General features: G+C 52.8%; 1 pseudogene; it reads right to left on the minus strand.

Moving 5' to 3' along the window:
• Window positions 1-2599: 2599 nt before the first annotated feature.
• On the minus strand, window positions 2600-4965 carry LOC112617642 (annotated as a pseudogene).
• Between the last annotated feature and the right edge of the window lie 12 nt (window positions 4966-4977).

Here is a 4977-nt window from a genome sequence, read left to right on the forward strand (position 1 = left end):
ATCCTGGCCTCCACCCACTACATCCCACTAGCACCTTCCAGTTAAAATGTCTCCAGGGATTGCCACGTGTCTCCTGGGGGTGCAGCAGCAGCACAACTGCTCCCAGTTGAGAAGCACTTGTGTAAACACTGGGGTGCTCTGGGCTTTGACCTGGCTTCAGCCCCAGAGCCTTAAGTATCATCTATATACCTGGCCAGATGCAGTGGCTCACGCTTATAATCCCAGCACTTTGGGAGGCTGAGATGGGAGGACTGCTTGGGGCCAGGAGTTTGAGAACAGCCTGGTCAACACAGTGAGACCTCATCTCTCTCTATTTTTTAAAAAGTAAAAAAAAAAAAAAAAAAAAAAAAAATTAATTAAAAAATTTTGGCCAGGCATGGTGATTCACACCTGTAATCCCAGCACTTTGGGAGGCCGAGGCAGGCGGATCACTTCAGGCCAAGAGTTCGAGACTAGCCTGGCCAACATGGCGAAACCCTGCGTCTACTCTTGGCATAAGAATCACTTGAACCCAGGAGATGGAGGTTGCAGTGAGCTGAGATCACACCACTGCACTTCACCCTGGGTGACAGAGCATCGAAAAAATAATAACAATAAATAATAATAATAAAAATGTGTAAAGGTATAATTTACACCTGATGCCACTCAAGCGTCCCCTTTTAAGAGTAACTTTTCCCTTAAGCGTCAGAATCACATAATTACCTATCCAATAACCTCAGCTGGAAATCTAATAGTTACCTCAAAGTCAATCAGATTAAAACCCAAGCCCTGCTTCCTCATCCTTCTTACTCCCAAAACTTACTCCTGCTGGGTCTTCCCCTTCCACGTGTAATTTAATTTAATTGTTTAATTAATTTTTGCTTTTTTACTTTTTTATTTTTTTGAGATAGAGTCTTTTCTGTCGCCCAGGCTGGAATGCAGTGGCGCAATCTCGGCTCACTGCAAGCTCCGCCTCCTGGGTTCATGCTGTTCTCCTGCCTCAGCCCCCCGACTAGCTGGGACTACAGGCGCCCGCCACCACGCCCAGCTAATTTTTTGTATTTTTAGTAGAGACAGGGTTTCACCATGTTAGCCAGGATGGTCTTGATCTCCTGAGCTTGTGATCCGCCCACCTCTGCCTCCCAAAGTGCTGGGATTACAGACGTGAGCCACTGTGCCCAGCCTGTTTTATTTTATTTTGAGATGAAGTTTTGCTCTGTTGCCCAGGTGACCTTGGCTCACTGCAACCTCTGCCTCTTGGGTTCAAGTGATTCTCTTGCCTCAGCCTCCCGAGTAACTGGGATTACAGGCACCTGCCACCATGCCCGGCTAATTTTCTGTATTTTTAGTAGAGAAGGGGTTTCACCATATTGCCCAGGTTGGTCTTCACCATATTGCCCTGACCTCAAAGTGATCCATCTGCCTGGGCCTCCCAAACTGCTGGGATTACAGGTGTGAGCCACTGCACCTGGCTATGAATTTCTACTTTTTTTTTTTTTTTTTTTGAGACGGAGTCTCACTCTGTTGCCCAGGCTGGAGTGCAGTGGCGAGATTCTGGCTCCCTGCAACCTCCACCTCCTGGGTTCAAGCCATTCTCCTGCCTCAGCCTCCCGAGTAGCTGGGACTACAGGTGCGCACCACCACGCCCAGGTAGGTAATTTTTTAGTAGAGATGTGGTTGCACCATGTTAACAAAGATGGTCTCAATCTCCTGACCTCATGATCCACCCGCCTCGGCTTCCCAAAGTGTTGAGATTACAGGCATGAACCACCACCCCCGGCCTTTTTCTTTTGAGACAAAGTCTCGCTCTGTCGCTCAGGGTGGAGTGCAGTGGCATGATCTTGGGTCATTGCAACCTCTGCCTCCTGGGTTCAAGCGATTCTCCTGCCTCAGCCTCACAAGTAGCTGGGATTACAGGTGCGCACCACACGCCTGGCTATTTTTTGCATTTTTAGTAAGGACAGGGTTTCACCATGTTGGTTAGGCTGGTCTTGAACTCCTGACCTCATGATCCACCCGCTTGAGCCTCCCAAAGTGCTGGGATTCCAGGCGCGAGCTGCCGTGCCTGGCCTGAGTTTCTGCTTCTAAAGGCTGCACAGATAACAATATCAAGCACAGAGTCTCCTTTCAAGAAATACTGGAGAAATGAAAAACAATAAAAACGAATACGTAGCACACGCACTTACCTGTCAGGCCTCACATTAAATACATTTCACATTTTATCGCATTTAGTCCTTCTATCTACCTATGAAACCAGTAATAAACAGCATTAACTCCATTTAACACTTGAGGCAACTAAGAGGTCAACTAACTTCAAGGTTTCTCCATAACCTGGATGGCCAAGATTCCAGGAAGGCTGGCTGTTGAGTCCAGAGGACTCAGTACATTGCTTCTGTCAAGTGAGGCTGACTTTACAGAAGTAGAAACTGAGGCCCAGAGAGGGGGAATGGTTTTACACCAGCATGCTGCCACTAATTAGAGGCAGGGCAAAACCAGGCTAAACAAACTACAACTCCTGTGAGACTCTGGGGCAGAAGCCCAGCCAGGGAAGCTGCAGGCTACCCTGGGGCTTGCTGGGTGATGTAGTTCTGCAGTGTCACCTGAGGCTGGTGGGACTCACTCACCGCAGGACATAGGAACCGGCAGGTGCGCTCTTGTAGATATACTGCACCAGCCACCACTACACTGTCATGTTCCAGTACCGCATGCCATCGCGCACCCACACGCAGAAATCTGTGCCATAGCAGTTGATGTTGCGGATGGTCTCATAGTCAGTCATACTCCAGGGAAGCCGCCTTCTCCGGACTAGGGGGTGGAGGATGAGGGTGGGGGACAGACGTGCAGCTCAGCCAGGCCTCCTCCCGACGCCTGCTAGAGTCCCAGCCCTGGATGCTAAGGAAGGGATCCTGGCCAGGCAATGGCCCTCTGGCTGTCAGACTTGCTAGGGCAACAAGGGAGGGTGGCCCAGAGGGTGCCTATAGGGGAGGACGATGGGTGGGCCGGGTGGTACAGTTCACTGACAATGGGCTGCTTCTTCTTTTGGTACCTAATGGGGCCTGCCACAGCCATGAAAAGCCTTGAAGGGCTATGGTTGCTAAGCTATGAGTCCTTTAAGCAACCAAGTTCAGTATATTCAGAGAAGCCTCCAAGGATAGTCCCTTCTAAATCGTCAGACACTGCAGTTGCTAGGGAAGTTGTAATTATCATCCCTCATAACAAGGTGCTTCATGGTTGCTAGGGAGATGTTCCAGGCACCAGTGGGGTCCCCATGATCTTTGTTGCTAAGGAAAAGGCATTCCTTAGCAACAAGGCCTAGGATGTTTAGAAAGGCTTTTAGAAAGGGGCATTTTCCTGGTCGCAGTGATTGTTGGAGAAATGTCACCTCTAACAATACAGTGGTTCCCTCATCACTCGTGCCGACAGCCCCAGCAGTGGGAAACGTTGGCGCATATGAAGCCTTGGTGGCCTCTGATGATGGGAGGGGAGCCATCCTTTAGGGGTGGGGACCGAGCAGATTTAGAAAAACCTTCAATTCCTGCTTGGATTCACTAGGGGGACATCGTCTCTCTAGCAGCTGGAGGTCAGAGCATGGTTATTAGGGCAGTGGTAATAAATTCACGTAGGGGTGTCACTACCCCCACAACAGAATGGCAGTTGGTGACGACTAGGGGACAACCCTAGCAGGGAGTAGTTCATCATTTACATCGACAGGCTGTTCCCCCAGCTGCAGTCCAAGCCCCTGGGGGAAGGCTGACTGCAGCTTCGAGGAACACAAGGGCAGTCTACTCCTGGTTGCCGGGGGTGCCATTTCCCTAGCAACACGGGGGCAATACTTCCTTAGCCACAAGAGAGTCCACAGCTATGGCCGTGCTACTTGCCTAGCAATACTGGTGCTGGGGGGTGGGGGGTGGAGCCTCTCTGGCAACAAGGGTCAACCCATAGTTACCAGGGGGGAGGTTTGGCTTCCTTAGCAACAGTGCAACAGTAGTTGGTAGGAATGGCATGCCCTCTGCTGGGGAACAGCACTGGTCAGGAATTGGAAATTGCTATTTCCTTGCAAACAGAGGGCAGCTGAGGGCTGCTATGTGAGGATGTCCCACGGGATGGAGCAGCGCTAGCTCCTAGCAACAAAGGCGCAGTGCAGGGGGAGCTATATCTGCAGCAACAGAGTAAAACTTCTGGCAAAAAGGAGGTGAACTACTGTTGCTAGGGATCCTGCTTCCCCAGCAAATAGTGTTCCGTTGCTAGGGAACCGTTTCCCTAGCAACAGAGGGGGACCCACCACTACCAAAGGATGGCATCCCCAGCAAGCAGGAACAACCTGGTTCTGGGGGGTGACACTTCCGTGGCAACAGAGGGGTGGCACAGGGTTGCTAAGTTACCACCTTTTCCTAGCGACAGGGGGCAGTTCACCATACTGCGGGGTGACAAGCGCTAGCAACAAGGGGCATCTGTCAGTACCAGGGGTCTTTTCCCTACCGATAGGGGCTGGCAGGCCGTGGTTGCCAAGGGGGCGACACTCTGCTAACAAAAAGATGGTGGCCCTGGCCCCTTGCTCCCCGCTCTCCTCCCTGCTAGGGGCAGAGCCAGCCCTTGGAGGTGGGGGCTGCTGGGTCTTGGGAAGCCTCCCTCGCGCCGCCTGACCTGCTGGGGGGTGGGCATTTGAGGGTGGGGCCGCCCCTGGCCCGGGCTTTGGCGGCCACGGGGTAGGCGCCGAAGTCGGCAGCAATCCAGGCCACGTAGAAGCGCATGCGGAAGGCGAAGAAGACGGGATCATGTAGAAGAGGCAGGCGGGCAGCCGGGGGCGTAGAAGGCGTCCTCGCGCACAGCCTCCAGCGGGAAGAGGTGGGAGGAGAGCAGGAACAGCAGGCCGAAGAGCGGGGCCGGCCAGGCGCGGCGCAGCAGGGGCTGCAGGCTGGGCACGGCCCCCGGGAAGGGCTGCTCCAGCCAGTCCAGGTAGGTGCGGTAGCGGAAGAACGGGCCTGTGGGGCGGGGAGG

Source organism: Theropithecus gelada, unplaced genomic scaffold (assembly GCF_003255815.1).
Source record: "Theropithecus gelada isolate Dixy unplaced genomic scaffold, Tgel_1.0 HiC_scaffold_3021, whole genome shotgun sequence".
Lineage (NCBI taxonomy): Eukaryota > Metazoa > Chordata > Mammalia > Primates > Cercopithecidae > Theropithecus > Theropithecus gelada.